The sequence below is a fragment of the Oncorhynchus masou genome, chromosome 20 (assembly GCF_036934945.1).
Source record: "Oncorhynchus masou masou isolate Uvic2021 chromosome 20, UVic_Omas_1.1, whole genome shotgun sequence".
Classification (NCBI taxonomy): Eukaryota; Metazoa; Chordata; class Actinopteri; order Salmoniformes; family Salmonidae; genus Oncorhynchus; species Oncorhynchus masou.
The window spans coordinates 21,374,204-21,396,278 of NC_088231.1; the positions used below are offsets into that span (position 1 = coordinate 21,374,204).

General features: G+C 45.7%; 1 pseudogene; it reads right to left on the reverse strand.

Annotated features, from left to right (window-relative positions):
• Positions 1-7,946: 7,946 nt before the first annotated feature.
• The window catches only part of LOC135506584 (lysine-specific demethylase 4C-like), a 60,083-nt pseudogene continuing 45,954 nt past the window's right edge, over positions 7,947-22,075 (reverse strand).

Here is a 22,075-nt window from a genome sequence, read left to right on the forward strand (position 1 = left end):
GTCAACAGCTAACCTAGTGTAATGTCTTCGGTTTAAACCCCAACATGGTCAACAGCTAACCTAGTGTAATGTCTCTGGGTTAAACCCCAACATGGTCAACAGCTAACCTAGTGTAATGTCTCTGGGTTTAAACCCCAACATGGTCAACAGCTAACCTAGTGTAATGTCTCTGGGTTAAACCCCAACATGGTCAACAGCTAACCTAGTGTAATGTCTCTGGGTTAAACCCCAACATGGTCAACAGCTAACCTAGTGTAATGTATTTGGGTTTAAACCCCAACATGGTCAACAGCTAACCTAGTGTAATGTCTCTGGGTTAAACCCCAACATGGTCAACAGCTAACCTAGTGTAATGTCTTTGGGTTAAACCCCAACATGGTCAACAGCTAACCTAGTGTAATGTCTCTGGGTTAAACCCCAACATGGTCAACAGCTAACCTAGTGTAATGTCTTCGGTTTAAACCCCAACATGGTCAACAGCTAACCTAGTGTAATGTCTTCGGTTTAAACCCCAACATGGTCAACAGCTAACCTAGTGTAATGTCTTCGGGTTAAACCCCAACATGGTCAACAGCTAACCTAGTGTAATGTCTTCGGGTTAAACCCCAACATGGTCAACAGCTAACCTAGTGTAATGTCTTCGGGTTAAACCCCAACATGGTCAACAGCTAACCTAGTGTAATGTCTCTGGTTTAAACCCCAACATGGTCAACAGCTAACCTAGTGTAATGTCTCTGGGTTAAACCCCAACATGGTCAACAGCTAACCTAGTGTAATGTCTCTGGGTTTAAACCCCAACATGGTCAACAGCTAACCTAGTGTAATGTCTCTGGGTTAAACCCCAACATGGTCAACAGCTAACCTAGTGTAATGTCTTCGGTTTCAACCCCAACATGGTCAACAGCTAACCTAGTGTAATGTCTCTGGGTTAAACCCCAACATGGTCAACAGCTAACCTAGTGTAATGTCTTCGGTTTATACCCCAACATGGTCAACAGCTAACCTAGTGTAATGTCTTTGGTTTAAACCCCAACATGGTCAACAGCTAACCTAGTGTAATGTCTTTGGTTTAAAACCCCAACATGGTCAACAGCTAACCTAGTGTAATGTCTCTGGGTTAAACCCCAACATGGTCAACAGCTAACCTAGTGTAATGTCTTTGGTTTAAACCCCAACATGGTCAACAGCTAACCTAGTGTAATGTCTTCGGTTTAAACCCCAACATGGTCAACAGCTAACCTAGTGTAATGTCTCTGGGTTAAACCCCAACATGGTCAACAGCTAACCTAGTGTAATGTCTCTGGGTTTAAACCCCAACATGGTCAACAGCTAACCTAGTGTAATGTCTCTGGGTTAAACCCCAACATGGTCAACAGCTAACCTAGTGTAATGTCTCTGGGTTAAACCCCAACATGGTCAACAGCTAACCTAGTGTAATGTATTTGGGTTTAAACCCCAACATGGTCAACAGCTAACCTAGTGTAATGTCTCTGGGTTAAACCCCAACATGGTCAACAGCTAACCTAGTGTAATGTCTTCGGGTTAAACCCCAACATGGTCAACAGCTAACCTAGTGTAATGTCTCTGGGTTAAACCCCAACATGGTCAACAGCTAACCTAGTGTAATGTCTTCGGTTTAAACCCCAACATGGTCAACAGCTAACCTAGTGTAATGTCTTCGGTTTAAACCCCAACATGGTCAACAGCTAACCTAGTGTAATGTCTTCGGGTTAAACCCCAACATGGTCAACAGCTAACCTAGTGTAATGTCTTCGGGTTAAACCCCAACATGGTCAACAGCTAACCTAGTGTAATGTCTTCGGGTTAAACCCCAACATGGTCAACAGCTAACCTAGTGTAATGTCTCTGGTTTAAACCCCAACATGGTCAACAGCTAACCTAGTGTAATGTCTCTGGGTTAAACCCCAACATGGTCAACAGCTAACCTAGTGTAATGTCTCTGGGTTTAAACCCCAACATGGTCAACAGCTAACCTAGTGTAATGTCTTCGGGTTAAACCCCAACATGGTCAACAGCTAACCTAGTGTAATGTCTTCGGGTTAAACCCCAACATGGTCAACAGCTAACCTAGTGTAATGTCTTCGGGTTAAACCCCAACGTGGTCAACAGCTAGGACCTGAGATAAACCTCAGCATGGGATTTTAAAATAAGTGTTATCTGCACAAATCTGTTGATGAGAGTGGTTTTCTGCATCCTGTTGTACCCTATTCCTGATAGAGTGCACTACTTTTGACCAGGGGCCATAGGGCTCTGATCAAAAGTAGTGCACTATATAGGGAATAGGGTGCCATTTGGGACACAGGCGTAGTGTTTTTGGGGTATTGAGTCCTGACAATCTGTCATGTCAGTCAAGCTTGACCGAGTCATTGACATTCTTTTGTTCCAAAATGTCACGTTGTTTAGTTGTTTTTTCTTCTTCGTGGCTCTTGGTATGTATTCTTGTATTCCCCTAGAGACTTCAATTTGACTCCTGTGAAAGTTGCCAATTCCAACAGAATCCCATTATGGGTTTGGCACAGACAGAGAGAGAGAAAAAAACACAAGTCACAGTAATAACTTAGCTACACTTCTATATAAAGATACATGACAATGGCTTTTGACGTGGTCTTTTGTTCGTAACTCAGTCAAACCACCACATTTGTGTTTTTTTACATTCCATTCCAGTTTAAACCTCCTTTTTTTATTTAAAGAAAACAGTCAAACTTCTTGTCTGAGTCTGCATCCATCGCAGTATATTCTACATATGGGGACTAGGGTGCCGTTTCAAACACATCCTGTGTTAATTAGAATTACGTTGTCCATCCCCTCCCCCCCCGGCTGTCGTTGGTCATGTGACAAAGGTCCGGTTCCTATTTTTTACTGTCTACATACACTGTCCTCTAAGCATCGTTTTGGAACTCGCTCGTTCATTCTTCACAACTTTGTATTGTCCATCACCTCGCTGTACATCTTACAGTGACACGGATCGCCGGGGTGCGTCCCAAAAATGACACCCTATTCCCTTTATAGTGCACTACTACCCATAGGCACAGGTCAAAAGTAGTGCACTATATAGGGTAATAGGGAGCCATTTTGGGACGTAGACGGTTGTCTTTTTATATATGCATGGTATTGGTAGCCTACCAGGACTTTTGAGACGGTCCCTTGGCAAACACCTTGATGGGAAGATTTAGCACTTTCTCTCTTTGTACTATGCACTACTACTATACTACTACCACCTTGTTGATTCTGTTCAGACACGGGTTCAAATATACTTCAAGCGTTTGCTCTGGCCTGTCTGGAGTGCCAGATGGGCGGGGTTTGTGTTTTGTTTTTTTTGCGACTGTTCCATTGGTTCCGTTGCCCCAGGCAAGCTCAATCAAGCCCAGATACAGTATTTTGAAATGCTTTCCCCATGTTTGATTCTGATATCACTCCGCCCCAAACTATGTTACTTGAAGTTATGTTTGTCAGATCAACTCTAGATGTTTAATGCGTTGTGTATATGTAAATAACACAGAACACGAATAATAAAATCTACAAATAAAATAACTATTAAATAAATAAAAAAACAAGATTTTAATGAAAGCTTCTATCACGGTCACTTGTGTGTATAATGTCACCCTCTGGTCATGCTACCACTAAATAAAACTATAAACTATCACATCAATTAATAAATACATTGTTATTTTCCCCCCCCAAAATGTATCATGTGGATGAATAAAACTGGAGTTTATTAAAATAAAAAAAGAGAAAAATTCTAAACAGAATATGACGTGTTAAAAAAAAAAAGGAAATGATCAAATTACCTCTGAACAACCTGTACATGTAAACGGTTGTCTGTTTTGAGTGAAACAAGTGCTTTGCAATTTTTCTTCAGTTCCCTGAGGCGACACTGAAAAAAAAGAAGTCTGTATGAAATTCTGTTCTTTGTCGACACAAGTTTTTTTTGTTACAAATAAACTCAAGTGAAAAAAAAATTATGTCGGTGCTTCTGCTTGTGTTTAGAGGTTAGTAATGATGTGTGACTGTTAGAGAGGACTACAAGAAAGAGGGAGAGAGAGAGAATGGACCAGCATGTTTCTTTGTTTATGACAGAATGTTTTTGATTAGTTACCACCTGCAGTATTTTTCACAATTCATGGTATTGGAGCACGGTTGTAGGTTCTAACCCCAGTCAAAGCTCTGGAGTATAGTGTTAGGTTCTAACCCCAGTCAAGGCTCTGGAGCACGGTTGTAGGTTCTAACCCCAGTCAAAGCTCTGGAGTATAGTGTTAGGTTCTAACCCCAGTCAAGGCTCTGCAGCATGGTTGTAGGTTCTAACCCCAGTCAAGGCTCTGGAGTATAGTGTTAGGTTCTAACCCCAGTCAAGGCTCTGGAGCACGGTTGTAGGTTCTAACCCCAGTCAAAGCTCTGGAGTATAGTGTTAGGTTCTAACCCCAGTCAAGGCTCTGGAGCACGGTTGTAGGTTCTAACCCCAGTCAAAGCTCTGGAGTATAGTGTTAGGTTCTAACCCCAGTCAAGGCTCTGCAGCACGGTTGTAGGTTCTAACCCCAGTCAAGGCTCTGGAGCACAGTTGTAGGTTCTAACCCCAGTCAAGGCTCTGGAGCACGGTTGTAGGTTCTAACCCAGTCAAGGCTCTGGAGCACGGTTGTAGGTTCTAACCCCAGTCAAGGCTCTGGAGCACGGTTGTAGGTTCTAACCCCAGTCAAAGCTCTGGAGCGTAGTGTTAGGTTCTAACCCAGTCAAAGCTCTGGAGTATAGTGTTAGGTTCTAACCCAGTCAAAGCTCTGGAGTATAGTGTTAGGTTCTAACCCCAGTCAAAGCTCTGGAGCGTAGTGTTAGGTTCTAACCCCAGTCAAGGCTCTGGAGCTTCCCCATCTGAACTCCAGAGCCTGGTTGCACGTTGAAACTCTGGTCTCAAGATCATGCCCTCTGCTGGTCAGCAGGTCAAAGTGAGACAAACTAGCGACTGTGGGTTTACGTTATCAGGCACAGAAACCACCAATATTTTCACGTCTAATTCAGTCCGGATTCAATACGACCGCTCTGCATACTGTATGTCGACTCAATTGCAAATTACCTTTAAATTGTGTGTAGCCGACAAAGCGCAATACTAATGGTTTGTTTTACGTAACAGGTTAGGAGAACGAGGTTAAGGTTAGAAAAAGTGTTAGGCTATAATGCAACAGTTTTCAATAACTGTTGTCCCCAGCGCCATCGAGCCATGAGCGTAAACAACCCTTCAGTATCATAACACAGACTTTTAACTACCTATACAACACGCTCCCTCCTGCCTCATCAAATCATTCATTCTACCTATACAACACGCTCCCTCCTGCCTCGTCAAATCATTCATTCTACCTATACAACACGCTCCCTCCTGCCTCGTCAAATCATTCATTCTACCTCTACAACACGCTCCCTCCTGCCTCGTCAAATCATTCATTCTACCTCTACAACACGCTCGCTCCTGCCTCGTCAAATCATTCATTCTACCTATACAACACGCTCCCTCCTGCCTCGTCAAATCATTCATTCTACCTCTACAACATCACGCTCGCTCCTGCCTCGTCAAATCATTCATTCTACCTCTACAACATCACGCTCGCTCCTGCCTCGTCAAATCATTCATTCTACCTATACAACACGCTCGCTCCTGCCTCGTCAAATCATTCATTCTACCTCTACAACACGCTCCCTCCTGCCTCGTCAAATCATTCATTCTACCTATACAACACGCTCCCTCCTGCCTCGTCAAATCATTCATTCTACCTCTACAACACGCTCCCTCCTGCCTCGTCAAATCATTCATTCTACCTATACAACACGCTCCCTCCTGCCTCGTCAAATCATTCATTCTACCTATACAACACGCTCCCTCCTACCTCGTCAAATAATTCATTCTACCTATACAACACGCTCCCTCCTGCCTCGTCAAATAATTCATTCTACCTCTACAACACGCTCCCTCCTGCCTCGTCAAATCATTCATTCTACCTCTACAACACGCTCCCTCCTGCCTCGTCAAATCATTCATTCTACCTATACAACACACTCCCTCCTGCCTCGTCAAATCATTCATTCTACCTCTACAACACGCTCCCTCCTGCCTCGTCAAATAATTCATTCTACCTCTACAACACGCTCCCTCCTGCCTCATCAAATCATTCATTCTACCTATACAACACGCTCCCTCCTGCCTCGTCAAATCATTCATTCTACCTATACAACACGCTCATTCCTGCCTCGTCAAATCATTCATTCTACCTATACAACATCACGCTCATTCCTGCCTCGTCAAATCATTCATTCTACCTATACAACACGCTCACTGCTGCCTCGTCAAATCATTCATTCTACCTATATAACACGCTCCCTCCTGCCTCGTCAAATCATTCATTCTACCTATACAACATCACGCTCATTCCTGCCTCGTCAAATCATTCATTCTACCTATACAACACGCTCCCTCCTGCCTCGTCAAATCATTCATTCTACCTCTACAACACGCTCCCTCCTGCCTCGTCAAATCATTCATTCTACCTATACAACACGCTCCCTCCTACCTCGTCAAATAATTCATTCTACCTATACAACACGCTCCCTCCTGCCTCGTCAAATCATTCATTCTACCTATACAACACGCTCCCTCCTGCCTCGTCAAATCATTCATTCTACCTATACAACACGCTCCCTCCTGCCTCATCAAATCATTCATTCTACCTATACAACATCACGCTCATTCCTGCCTCGTCAAATCATTCATTCTACCTATACAACACGCTCCCTCCTGCCTCGTCAAATCATTCATTCTACCTATACAACACGCTCGCTCCTGCCTCGTCAAATCATTCATTCTACCTATACAACACGCTCACTCCTGCCTCGTCAAATCATTCATTCTACCTATACAACACGCTCACTGCTGCCTCGTCAAATCATTCATTCTACCTATACAACACGCTCCCTCCTGCCTCGTCAAATCATTCATTCTACCTATACAACACGCTCCCTCCTGCCTCGTCAAATCATTCATTCTACCTATACAACACGCTCACTGCTGCCTCGTCAAATCATTCATTCTACCTCTACAACACGCTCGCTCCTGCCTCGTCAAATCATTCATTCTACCTATACAACACGCTCGCTCCTGCCTCGTCAAATCATTCATTCTACAACACGCTCGCTCCTGCCTCCTCAAATCATTCATTCTACCTATACAACAACACGCTCCGTCCTGCCTCGGCAAATCATTCATTCTACCTATACATCACGCTCCCTCCTGCCTCGTCAAATCATTCATTCTACCTATACAACACACTCGCTCCTGCCTCGTCAAATCATTCATTCTACCTATACAACACGCTCCCTCCTGCCTCGTCAAATCATTCATTCTACCTATACAACACGCTCACTGCTGCCTCGTCAAATCATTCATTCTACCTATACAACACGCTCCCTCCTGCATCGTCAAATCATTCATTCTACCTATACAACACGCTCGCTCCTGCCTCGTCAAATCATTCATTCTACCTATACAACACGCTCACTGCTGCCTCGTCAAATCATTCATTCTACCTATACAACACGCTCGCTCCTGCCTCGTCAAATCATTCATTCTACCTATACAACACGCTCACTGCTGCCTCGTCAAATCATTCATTCTACCTATACAACACGCTCCCTCCTGCATCGTCAAATCATTCATTCTACCTATACAACACGCTCCCTCCTGCCTCGTCAAATCATTCATTCTACCTATACAACACGCTCGCTCCTGCCTCGTCAAATCATTCATTCTACCTATACAACACGCTCGCTCCTGCCTCGTCAAATCATTCATTCTACCTCTACAACACGCTCCCTCCTGCCTCGTCAAATCATTCATTCTACCTATACAACACGCTCGCTCATGCCTCGTCAAATCATAACAAACAAAGCAGGACATGGAAGTTATTTATTGTTTTCCTTACAGCAGTTAGCAATACTTTTTTGAAAGCCCCCAAAATAAATACAAATATTTAAATTAAATAATTAGATCACCGTGTTTTTATTCAACACAGCGACAGTAGCAACTCTGGTTGCTTCCTCTTCTCGTCTCCTTTGTCCTCAACTCCTCGACTTAATCTGCACTGATCTGACAAGACCCAGACAAACTAAAGCAACATCAAAAACGGCCGATGTCTTTCGTGTGTTCGCCTTCACCTTTCCAGTCCTTTCGGGTCAGCGTGAAATGGAGGATAAAAGGAAAGGAGACGAGTATACAAGGAAATGAGGAGAGGAAACCGCTCTGAGAGTATGGAGACGCGGCCGAGGAGAAGAAGTAGCAGAAGACAGCTGACATGCGGAGAGTGAAAACGCTGGGGCAGCCTCCCCAATAGCACCCTATTCCCTTATAGAAGTGCACTACTTTTAACCAGGGCCCAGTATATAGGGAATAGGGTGCCATTTGGGCCACACACTGGGACTGGGGATGCATTCATATTAAAAAATAAATCCTCATGGAGATACAACAGATTCCAAATCCTCATGGAGATACAACAGATTCCAAATCCTCATGGAGATACAACAGATTCCAAATCCTCATGGAGATACAACAGATTCCAAATCCTCATGGAGATACAACAGATTCCAAATCCTCATGGAGATACAACAGATTCCAAATCCTCATGGAGATACAACAGATTCCAAATCGTTACTGTATTGTAGGCTTGTTTAGAAGAAGAAAAAAAAAGAAGCTCCCGTTTGTTTTTGTAAATATACAAAGAAAAACGTGTTTGTCTTTTTCTTATTAAAAAAAAAAAAAACGCAAATCAGGTGACAAATAGAGTTTTGTTGTCGTTTTGAATTCCCTGACCTATGAGAAAGCACTGGGTAACCACCACAACGCATGATAACCTTTCTTCAGGACAATACAGTCCAAACAAAATTGTCCTCTGCCCAGCCCTCTTTCCTACCCCCCGACACACACACACACACACACACACACACACACACACCTTCACATCCCACAGCTACACCCACGCACACATACATCAGTGCATTCATTTGTCATCGCTCCATCCACCTCTCCACCCCTCTATCATTTTCCTTTAGGGCTGCGGGGCTCCCATGTGCTCTGGCTGGCGGTAAGGAGGCCTGGGAGGGCCACATAGTCTTTCTGGAAACGGGAGTTGGGCGTTCTCTGTCTCTTCCTCTCTCCCTGGGTCGTGAAGAAGGCGTCCTGGAAACGCATGCTGGATGCCGTCGACTGGAGAGAAGGAGATGGAGGAGAGGAAGGAGAGGGAGAAGAGGAAGGAGAGATGAGAGAGGGAGGAGAGGGAGGAGAGAGAGGAGAGAGGGAGGGGGAGGAGAGGGAGGAGAGAAGGAGAGGGAGGAGAGGAGTAGAGAGGGGAGAGGAGAGGAGGAGGAGTGGGAGGAGAGAGGGAGGAGAGAAGGAGAGGGAGGAGAGAAGGAGAGAAGGAGAGGAGGAGATGGGAGGAGAGAAGGAGAGAAGGAGATAAACATACAGGTACAAATGTGGTACATAGATCAGAGTCTATACAGTCAGTCTAGTACAGTAGATAGTCAGTCTAGTACAGTAGTATAGTATATACAGTCAGTCTAGTACAGTAGTATAGTATATACAGTCAGTCTAGTATAGTAGATACAGTCAGTCTAGTATAGTATAGTATATACAGTCAGTCTAGTATAGTAGTATAGTATATATAGTCAGTCTAGTACAGTAGATACAGTCAGTCTAGTCTAGTAGATACAGTCAGTCTAGTACAGTAGATACAGTCAGTCTAGTATAGTAGATACAATCAGTCTAGTACAGTAGATACAGTCAGTCTAGTATAGCACTATAGTGAGTCTAGTATAGTATATAGATCAGAGTCCATAGTCAGTCTAGTATAGTATATAGATCAGTCAGTCTAATATAGTGTATAGATCAGAGTCTATAAAGTCTAGTATAGTATATATCTATTTTCTACAATGCTACCATCATAGAAATATGTTGTACCAGTCAAATTGGCAGGATTATATTTCCAGGATTAGAGACTCCTAGACAACTCTATAGATTATATTTCCAGGGTCAGAGACTCCTAGACAACTCTATAGATTATATTTCCAGGATTAGAGACTCCTAGACAACTCTATAGATTATATTTCCAGGGTTAGAGACTCCTAGACAACTCTATAGATTATATTTCTATGGTTGCCATGGCGTTATGTTATTTACACACAAAAGTATGTGGACACCCCTTCAAATTAGTGGATTCTATTTCAGCCACACCCCTTCCTGACAGATGTATAAAATCAAGCACTCAGCCATGCAATCTCCATAGACAAACATTGGCAGTAGAATGGCCTTACTGAAAAGCTCAGTGACTTTCAAAAGTGGCACCGTCATAGGATGGCCACCTTTCCAACAAGTCAGTTTTGTAAAATTTCTGCCGTGCTAGAGCTGCCTGGTCGACTGATATTGTGAAGTGGAAACGTCTAGGAGCAACAACGGCTCAGCTGCGAAGTGATAGGCCACACCAGCTCACAGAGCGGAACCGCAGAGTGCTGAATCGTGTAAAAATCGTCTGTCCTCGGTTGCAACACTCACTACCGAGTTCCAAACCGGCCCAAGAAGCAACGTCAGCACAATAACTGTTGGTTATGGGTTTCCATGGCAGAGCAGCCGCACACAAGACTAAGATCACCATGCACAATGCCAAGTGTCGGCTGGAGTGGTGTAAAGCTCAACGCCATTGGACTCTGGAGCAGTAGAATCGCGTTCTCTGGAGCGATGAATCATGCTTCACCATTTGGCAGTCCGATGGACGAATCTGGGTTTGGCGGATACCAGGAGAACAATACCTGCCCCAATGCATAGTGCCAACTGTAAAGTTTGGTGGAGGAGGAATAATGGTTTGGGCCCCTTAGTTCCATTGAAGGGAAATCTTAATGCTACAGCATAACAATGACATTCTAGACTATTCTGTGCTTCCAACTTTGTGGCAACAGTTTGGGGAAGGCCCTTTCCTGTTTCAGCATGACAATTCCCCTGTACACAAAGCGAGGTCCATAAAGAAATGGTTTGATGAGATCGATGTGGAAGACCTTGACTGGCCTGCACAGAGCCCTGACCTAAACCAAATTGAATACTTTTAGGGATGAATTGAAACGCCGACTGCGAGCCAGGCCTGTTCGCCCAACCTCACTAATGCTGTTGTGGCTGAATGGAAGCAAGTCCCTGCAGCAATGTTCCATCATCTAGTGGAAAACCTTCCCAGAAGAGTGGAGGCTGTTATAGCAGCAATGTTCCATCATCTAGTGGAAAGCCTTCCCAGAAGAGTGGAGGCTGTTATATCAGTAATGTTCCATCATCTAGTGGAAAACCTTCCCAGAAGAGTGGAGGCTGTTATAGCAGCAATGTTCCATCATCTAGTGGAAAGCCTTCCCAGAAGAGTGGAGGATGTTATAGCAGCAATGTTCCAACATCTAGTGGAAAGCCTTCCCAGAAGAGTGGAGGCTGTTATAGCAGCAATGTTCCAACATCTAGTGGAAAGCCTTCCCAGGAGAGTGGAGGCTGTTATAGCAGCAATGTTCCATCATCTAGTGGAAAGCCTTCCCAGAGGAGTGGAGGATGTTATAGCAGCAATGTTCCAACATCTAGTGGAAAGCCTTCCCAGAAGAGTGGAGGCTGTTATAGCAGTAAAGGGGGACCAACTCCATATTAAAGCCTTCCCAGATGAGTGGTGGCTGTTATAGCAGCAAAGGGGGGACCAACTCCATATTAATACCCATGATATTGGAATGAGATGTTCGATGAGCAGCTGTCCACATACTGTTGGTCATGTAGTGTATAATAGCATCATATCACACTATAAACAATACAGGACCACACAGGCCAGTAGATGTTCAGCGAGTACAATACTTACGAGTCGCCCTTTCACCTTTTTGGGAAGGTCTTCATCCAGAGTATAGACATCCTCTCGCTTAGCTACCACCTGGGAACCATCCTCAAACTCCACCTGGGAAACCACACACACACACACACACTTATTAATTCACATCAATTTATTCTGTGGACAATATATAATCCAGTTATATTCAGTTTCTGTCCATAAATGTGATACATTTCTACACACTCTTCCTCATGGTGAGATGAAATGTTTATTTAATATCTGACCACTACTTAATACTAATGTTAAGTTACCATCAAAGCTATTAAACCTCCTGTCTATCCATCTACCTCTTAAAAGTTATTAAATATTATTAAACCTCCATCTACCTATTACAGTTATTAAATATTATTAAACCTTCTGTCTATCCATCTACCTATTACAGTTATTAAATATTATTAAACCTCCATCTACCTATTACAGTTATTAAATATTATTAAACCTCCATCTACCTATTACAGTTATTAAATATTAAACCTCCATCTACCTATTACAGTTATTAAATATTATTAAACCTCCATCTACCCATTAGTTATTAAATATTATTAAACCTCCATCTACCTATTACAGTTATTAAATATTATTAAACCTCCATCTACCCATTAGTTATTCAATATTATTAAACCTCCATCTACCTATTACAGTTATTAAATATTATTAAACCTCCATCTACCCATTAGTTATTCAATATTATTAAACCTCCATCTACCTATTACAGTTATTAAATATTATTCAACCTCCATCTACCTATCAAAGCTATTAAAAGGACAATTTACACATTATAAAACCTCTCATCTGGCATCACTGAGCAGTACCTGCATCAGAGAGTGGTTTAGGCATACCTTAACCCACCTCTCTCTCCACCTTAACCCACCTCTCTCTCCACCTTAACCCACCTCTCTCTCCACCTTAACCCACCTCTCTCTCCACCTTAACCCACCTCTCTCTCCACCTTAACCCACCTCTCTCTCCACCTTAACCCACCTCTCTCTCCACCTCAACCCACCTCTCTCTCCACCTCAACCCACCTCTCTCTCCACCTCAACCCACCTCTCTCTCCACCTCAACCCACCTCTCTCTCCACCTCAACCCACCTCTCTCTCCACCTTAACCCACCTCTCTCTCCACCTTAACCCACCTCTCTCTCCACCTTAACCCACCTCTCTCTCCACCTTAACCCACCTCTCTCTCCACCTTAACCCACCTCTCTCCACCTTAACCCACCTCTCTCTCCACCTTAACCCACCTCTCTCTCCACCTTAACCCACTCTCTCTCCACCTTAACCCACCCTCTCTCCACCTTAACCCACCTCTCTCTCCACCTTAACCCACCTCTCTCTCCACCTTAACCCACCTCTCTCCACCTTAACCCACCTCTCTCTCCACCTTAACCCACCTCTCTCTCCACCTTAACCCACCTCTCTCTCCACCTTAACCCACCTCTCTCTCCATCTTAACCCACCTCTCTCTCCATCTTAACCCACCTCTCTCTCCACCTTAACCCACCTCTCTCTCCATCTTAACCCACCTCTCTCTCCATCTTAACCCACCTCTCTCTCCACCTTAACCCACCTCTCTCTCCATCTTAACCCACCTCTCTCTCCATCTTAACCCACCTCTCTCTCCACCTTAACCCACCTCTCTCTCCACCTTAACCCACCTCTCTCTCCACCTTAACCCACCTCTCTCTCCACCTTAACCCACCTCTCTCTCCATCTTAACCCACCTCTCTCTCCACCTTAACCCACCTCTCTCTCCACCTTAACCCACCTCTCTCCACCTTAACCCACCTCTCTCTCCACCTTAACCCACCTCTCTCTCCACCTTAACCCACCCTCTCTCCACCTCAACCCACCTCTCTCCACCTCAACCCACCTCTCTCTCCACCTCAACCCACCTCTCTCTCCACTCTCTCTCCACCTCTCTCTCCACCTTAACCCACCTCTCTCTCCACCTTAACCCACCTCTCTCTCCACCTTAACCCACCTCTCTCTCCACCTTAACCCACCTCTCTCTCCACCTTAACCCACCTCTCTCTCCACCTCAACCCACCTCTCTCTCCACCTCAACCCACCTCTCTCTCCACCTCAACCCACCTCTCTCTCCACCTCTCTCTCCACCTCTCTCTCCACCTCAACCCACCTCAACCCACCTCAACCCACCTCTCTCTCCACCTCAACCCACCTCTCTCTCCACCTCAACCCACCTCTCTCCACCTCTCTCTCCACCTCTCTCTCCACCTCAACCCACCTCAACCCACCTCAACCCACCTCTCTCTCCACCTCAACCCACCTCTCTCTCCACCTCAACCCACCTCTCTCTCCACCTCAACCCACCTCTCTCCACCTCTCTCTCCACCTCTCTCTCCACCTCTCTCTCCACCTCTCTCTCCACCTCAACCCACCTCAACCCACCTCTCTCTCCACCTCAACCCACCTCTCTCTCCACCTCAACCCACCTCTCTCCACCTCTCTCTCCACCTCAACCCACCTCTCTCTCCACCTCAACCCACCTCTCTCTCCACCTCAACCCACCTCTCTCTCCACCTCAACCCACCTCTCTCTCCACCTCAACCCACCTCTCTCTCCACCTCAACCCACCTCTCTCTCCACCTCAACCCACCTCTCTCCACCTCAACCCACCTCTCTCCACCTCAACCCACCTCTCTCTCCACCTCAACCCATCTCTCTCTCCACCTCAACCCACCTCTCTCTCCACCTCAACCCACCTCAACCCACCTCTCTCTCCACCTCAACCCACCTCTCTCTCCACCTCAACCCACCTCTCTCTCCACCTCAACCCACCTCTCTCTCCACCTCAACCCACCTCTCTCTCCACCTCAACCCACCTCTCTCCACCTCTCTCTCCACCTCAACCCACCTCTCTCTCCACCTCAACCCACCTCTCTCTCCACCTCAACCCACCTCTCTCTCCACCTCAACCCACCTCTCTCTCCACCTCAACCCACCTCTCTCTCCACCTCAACCCACCTCTCTCTCCACCTCAACCCACCTCTCGTCACCCACCCCAACCCACCTCTCGTCACCCCAACCCACCTCTCGTCACCCCAACCCACCTCTCTCCATCTCTCACCACCCCAACCCACCTCTCTCCACCTCTCACCACCCCAACCCATCTCTCCACCTCTCACCACCTCTCGTCACCCCAAACCACCTCTCTCCACCTCTCACCACCTCTCTCCACCTCTCTCCACCTCTCTCCACCTCTCGTCACCCCAAACCACCTCTCTCCACCTCTCACCACCCCAACCCATCTCTCCACCTTAACGTGTGGAGGAAGGTTTTTTCCCCCCGTTAACACTTTTCTAAAGCGTCGTCACAGAGCAGCCTCCCCGTGCTTCAGAGGCAGTTGTGCAACGTAACACGCGTTCCCACAGAGAGAACTAAACTAAACTGGAGACTTAAGTGGTTGTTTCTCCACCATCTTGACTTGGTGAATATTTCATCAAGTTTAAATAATGCAGATCATCGCCACCTCATTCTCCTCCATCATCTCTCACGCTCTCTCTCTCCCCATCTCTCCATCTGTTTTCTCAATCCTCCCCCTCTCTTTGCCAGTCTCTCTCTACATAGAACTTACAGACTGGTTAAAGTCACCGAGTTCAGGGGACTAAAGATGACAAAGTTGAGTGATTTCCGTTTACTGCCCTGTGTCCTGTCTTGGTTCTGGTTCTGGTCTATCACCTGTATGTAACGGCTGCAGTGTGTCCTGTCTTGGTTCTGGTTCTGGTCTATCACCTGTATGTAACAGCTGCAGTGTGTCCTGTCTTGGTTCTGGTTCTGGTCTAACACCTGTATGTAACGGGTGCAGTGTGTCCTGTCTTGGTTCTGGTTCTGGTCTAACACCTGTATGTAACAGCTGCAGTGTGTCCTATCTTGGTTCTGGTTCTGGTCTAACACCTGTATGTAATGGGTGCAGTGTGTCCTGTCTTGGTTCTGGTTCTGGTCTAACACCTGTATGTAACGTGCAGTGTGTCCTGTCTTGGTTCTGGTTCTGGTCTAACACCTGTATGTAACGGGTGCAGTGTGTCCTGTCTTGGTTCTGGTTCTGGTCTAACACCTGTATGTAACGGGTGCAGTGTGTCCTGTCTTGGTTCTGGTTCTGGTCTAACACCTGTATGTAACGGCTGCAGTGTGTCTTGTCTTGGTTCTGGTTCTGGTCTAACACCTGTATGTAACGGCTGCAGTGTGTCCTGTCTTGGTTCTGGTTCTGGTCTAACACCTGTATGTAACGGGTGCAGTGTGTCCTGTCTTGGTTCTGGTTCTGGTCTAACACCTGTATGTAACGGGTGCAGTGTGTCCTGTCTTGGTTCTGGTTCTGGTCTAACACCTGTATGTAACAGCTGCAGTGTGTCCTATCTTGGTTCTGGTTCTGGTCTAACACCTGTATGTAACGGGTGCAGTGTGTCCTGTCTTGGTTCTGGTCTAACACCTGTATGTAACGGGTGCAGTGTGTCCTGTCTTGGTTCTGGTTCTGGTCTATCACCTGTATGTAACGGCTGCAGTGTGTCCTGTCTTGGTTCTAGTTCTGGTCTATCACCTGTATGTAACAGCTGCAGTGTGTCCTGTCTTGGTTCTGGTTCTGGTCTAACACCTGTATGTAACGGCTGCAGTGTGTCCTGTCTTGGTTCTGGTCTAACACCTGTATGTAACGGGTGCAGTGTGTCCTGTCTTGGTTCTGGTTCTGGTCTAACACCTGTATGTAACGGCTGCAGTGTGTCTTGTCTTGGTTCTGGTTCTGGTCTATCACCTGTATGTAACGGCTGCAGTGTGTCCTGTCTTGGTTCTGGTTCTGGTCTAACACCTGTATGTAACGGCTGCAGTGTGTCCTGTCTTGGTTCTGGTTCTGGTCTAACACCTGTATGTAACAGCTGCAGTGTGTCCTGTCTTGGTTCTGGTCTAACACCTGTATGTAACAGCTGCAGTGTGTCCTGTCTAGGTTCTGGTTCTGGTCGAACACCTGTATGTAACAGCTGCAGTGTGTCCTGTCTTGCTTCTGGTTCTGGTCTAACACCTGTATGTAACAGCTGCAGTGTGTCCTGTCTAGGTTCTGGTTCTGGTCGAACACCTGTATGTAACGGATGCAGTGTGTCCTGTCTTGGTTCTGGTTCTGGTCTAACACCTTTATGTAACGGATGCAGTGTGTCCTGTCTTGGTTCTGGTCTAACACCTCTATGTAACAGCTGCAGTGTGTCCTGTCTTGGTTCTGGTTCTGGTCTAACACCTTTATGTAACGGATGCAGTGTGTCCTGTCTTGGTTCTGGTTCTGGTCTAACACCTGTATGTAACGGGTGCAGTGTGTCCTGTCTTGGTTCTGGTTCTGGTCTATCACCTGTATGTAACGGCTGCAGTGCGTCCTGTCTTGGTTCTGGTTCTGGTCTAACACCTGTATGTAACGGATGCAGTGTGTCCTGTCTTGGTTCTGGTTCTGGTCTAACACCTGTATGTAACGGATGCAGTGTGTCCTGTCTTGGTTCTGGTTCTGGTCTAACACCTGTATGTAACGGGTGCAGTGTGTCCTGTCTTGGTTCTGGTCTAACACCTGTATGTAACGGATGCAGTGTGTCCTGTCTTGGTTCTGGTTCTGGTCTAACACCTGTATGTAACGGATGCAGTGTGTCCTGTCTTGGTTCTGGTTCTGGTCTAACACCTGTATGTAACGGATGCAGTGTGTCCTGTCTTGGTTCTGGTTCTGGTCTAACACCTGTATGTAACGGGTGCAGTGTGTCCTGTCTTGGTTCTGGTCTAACACCTCTATGTAACAGCTGCAGTGTGTCCTGTCATGGTTCTGGTTCTGGTCTAACACCTTTATGTAACGGCTGCAGTGTGTCTTGTCTTGGTTCTGGTCTATCACCTGTATGTAACGGCTGCAGTGTGTCCTGTCTTGGTTCTGGTTCTGGTCTAACACATTTAAGTAACGGCTGCAGTGTGTCCTGTCTTGGTTCTGGTTCTGGTCTAACACCTGTATGTAACGGGTGCAGTGTGTCCTGTCTTGGTTCTGGTTCTGGTCTAACACCTGTATGTAACAGCTGCATTGTGTCCTATCTTGGTTCTGGTTCTGGTCTAACACCTGTATGTAACGGCTGCAGTGTGTCCTATCTTGGTTCTGGTTCTGGTCTAACACATTTAAGTAACGGCTGCAGTGTGTCCTGTCTTGGTTCTGGTTCTGGTCTAACACCTGTATGTAACGGCTGCAGTGTGTCCTATCTTGGTTCTGGTTCTGGTCTAACACCTGTATGTAACGGGTGCAGTGTGTCCTGTCTTGGTTCTGGTTCTGGTCTAACACCTGTATGTAACAGCTGCATTGTGTCCTATCTTGCTTCTGGTTCTGGTCTATCACCTTTAACGGCTGCAGTGTGTCCTGTCTTGGTTCTGGTCTAACACCTGTATGTAACGGCTGCAGTGTGTCCTGTCTTGGTTCTGGTCTATCACCTGTATGTAACAGCTGCAGTGTGTCCTGTCTTGGTTCTGGTCTAACACCTGTATGTAACGGGTGCAGTGTGTCCTGTCTTGGTTCTGGTCTAACACCTCTATGTAACAGCTGCAGTGTGTCCTGTCATGGTTCTGGTTCTGGTCTAACACCTTTATGTAACGGCTGCATTGTGTCCTATCTTGCTTCTGGTTCTGGTCTATCACCTTTAACGGCTGCAGTGTGTCCTGTCTTGGTTCTGGTCTAACACCTGTATGTAACGGCTGCAGTGTGTCTTGTCTTGGTTCTGGTCTATCACCTGTATGTAACGGCTGCAGTGTGTCCTGTCTTGGTTCTGGTTCTGGTCTAACACATTTAAGTAACGGCTGCAGTGTGTCCTGTCTTGGTTCTGGTTCTGGTCTAACACCTGTATGTAACGGGTGCAGTGTGTCCTGTCTTGGTTCTGGTTCTGGTCTAACACATTTAAGTAACGGCTGCAGTGTGTCCTGTCTTGCTTCTGGTTCTGGTCTAACACCTGTATGTAACGGCTGCAGTGTGTCACGAAAGTCAAATAAGTGTATGTGTGTCCAGGATGCAGCAATTGGACCATGAAGGTCTGATTCATGAAGTCTCCTCTGAACAGTTGATGTTGAGATGTGTCTGTTTTTTAGAACTCTGTGAAGCATTTATTTGGGCTGCAATCTGAGGTGCAGTTACCTCTAATAAATGTATCCTCTGCAGCAGAAGTAACTCTGGGTCTTCCTTTCCTGTGGCGGTCCTCATGAGAGCCAGTTTCATCATAACGCTTGATGGCTTTTACAACTGCACTTGAAGAAACTTTCAAAGTTTTTAATTTTCTGAACTGACTGACCTTCATGTCTTAAAGTAATGATGGACTGTTATTTCTCTTTGCTTATTTGAGCTGTTCTTGCCATAATATGGACTTGGTCTTTTACCAAATAGGGCTATCTTATGTATACCACCCCTAACAGATTGGCTCAAACGCATTAACCTCACAAGGGGTAGGGGGCACTATTTTCACCTCCGGATGAAAAGCGTGCCCAAAGTAAACTGCCTGCTACTCAGGCCCAGAAGCTAGGATATGTATATAATTAGTATATTTGGATAGAAAACACTCCAAAGTTTCTAAAACGGTTATAATAATGTCTGTGAGTATAACAGAACTGAAATGGCAGGCGAAAACCTGAGAAAAATCCATCCAGGAAGTGGAATTATTTTTATGTTATTTTATGTTTCCATTGACTGCCTATACAAAATTCCATTGACTTAGGACTCAAATTGCACTTCCTATGGCTTCCACTAGATGTCTATAGAAATTGCTTTAGGCTTGTATTCCGAAAAATGAGGGAGTGGACCCTGCCGTGTCACAGAGGTTTTTCATGCGCGCGACTGAGAGCCTTTCTTGTTTTCCTTTTATATTGACGAAGCTTCTGTCCGGATGAAATATTATTGATTATTATGACTAAAAACAACCTGAGGATTGATTCTAAACATCGTATGACATGTTTCTACAAACTTTACTGATACTTTTTGGATTTTTCGTTTGCCTGTTGTGACTGCCTTTGATCCTGTGGATTACTGAACAAAACTGAGGTTTTTGGATATAAAAGAGGTACTTTATCGAATAAAACAAACATTTATTGAGTAAATGGGAATCTTGTGAGTGCGCAACCATATGAAGATCATCAAAAGTAAGTGATTCATTGTATCTCTATTTCTGACTTGTGCATCTCCTCTACTTGGCTGGTAACTGTTTGTAATGATTTGTCTGCTGGGCGCTGTTCTCAGATAATCCCATGGTGTGCTTTCGCCGTAAAACCTTTTTGAAATCTGACACCGTGGCTGGATTAACAAGAAGTACATCTTTAAAACGATGTTTAACACCTGTATGTTTTATTAATTTTTATATAATGAGTATTTCTGTTTTTGAATTTGGCGCTCTGCAATTTCACTGGATGTTGGCCAGGTGGGATGCTATCGTCCCACACCCCCTAGAGAGGTTAAGGAAAGAAATTCCACAAATTCACTTTTAACAAGGCACACCTGTTAATTGAAATGCATTCCGGGTGAGACTACCATGAAGCTGGTTGAGAGAATGCCATGAGTGTGCAAAGCTGTCATCGAGGCAAAGGGTAACTACTTTGAAGAATCTCAAATATAACATATTTTGATTTGTTTAACATTTTTTGGGTTACAACACGATTCCATATGTGTTATTTCATAGTTTTGATGTCTTCATTATTATTATACAATGTAGAACATAGTCAAAATAAAGAAAAACCCTTGAATGAGTAGGTGTGTCCAAACTTTTGACTGGTACTGTATGTGCGTGTGCGTTCGTGCCTCTGCGTGTGTGCCTCTGCGTGTATGCGTGTGTGCGTGCGTGTGTGTCTCTGCGTGTGTGTATGTGTATGTGTGTTTGTATACGTGTATGTGTGTATATGTGTGTGTGTATATGTGTGTGTGTGTGTGTGTGTTTACCTGGTACATATGCGAGGTGTTGGATCCCTGGTATTTGGCTCCATAGAAGAGTCCATCAGGCCACTTCACCTGGACAGCCTCCCCTACTTCTGGAGGCCCGAGACGGGCACAGTCCCGGCTCTGAGAGGACAGGAGAGGAGCTCAATGGGGTGTCCCTCCTCACCACTATGTCCTCTGGGTGTGTGTGTGTGTGTGTGTGTGTGGGTGTGTGTGTGTATCCCTCCTCACCACTATGTCCTCTGGGTGGGTGGGGGTGTGTGTGTGTGTGTGTGTGTGTGTGTGTGTGTCTGTGTGTGTGTATCCCTCCTCACCACTATGTCCTCTGGGTGGGTGTGTGTGTGTGTGTCCCTCCTCACCACTATCTCCTCTGGGGGGGGTGTGTGTGTGTGTGTGTGTGTGTGTGTATGTGTGTGTGGTGTATGTGTGTGTGTGTGTGTGTGTGTGTGTGTATCCCTCCTCACCACTATGTCCTCTGGGTGTGTGGGTGTGTGTGTGTGTGTGTATCCCTCCTCACCACTATGTCCTCTGGGTAGGTGTCGTTGCTGAAGGATCCGTCATCAAACATGACCTCATAGAAGGTCTGGGAGGTCACCTGGGTGACCTTTGAACTGTAGTACCGCAGGTTCTTGTGTTTGGAGATGACGGTCTGACCCAGGACGATGTCCTTCTGAAATGCTGCACGCTGCTGAGAGAGAGAGAGAGAGATGGAAGGACAGAGAGATATCACCGTCTGGCTGAGGATAAAAGACCAGAGTGTGTCAAGAAAGTTATATTTGTAACCAAGCCTCAAAGCTCCATGGTAACCAAGGCTCAAAGCTCCATGGTCACCAAGCCTCAAAGCTCCATGGTAACCAAGCCTCAAAGCTCCATGGTAACCAAGCCTCAAAGCTCCATGGTAACCAAGCCTCAAAGCTCCATGGTAACCAAGCCTCAAAGCTCCATGGTAACCAAGCCTTAAAGCTCCATGGTAACCAAGCCTCAAAGCTCCATGGTAACCAAGGCTCAAAGCTCCATGGTAACCAAGGCTCAAAGCTCCATGGTAACCAAGGCTCAAAGCTCCATGGTAACCAAGGCTCAAAGCTCCATGGTAACCAAGCTTCAAAGCTCCATGGTCACCAAGGCTCAAAGCTCCATGGTCACCAAGGCTCAAAGCTCCATGGTCACCAAGGCTCAAAGCTCCATGGTCACCAAGGCTCAAAGCTCCA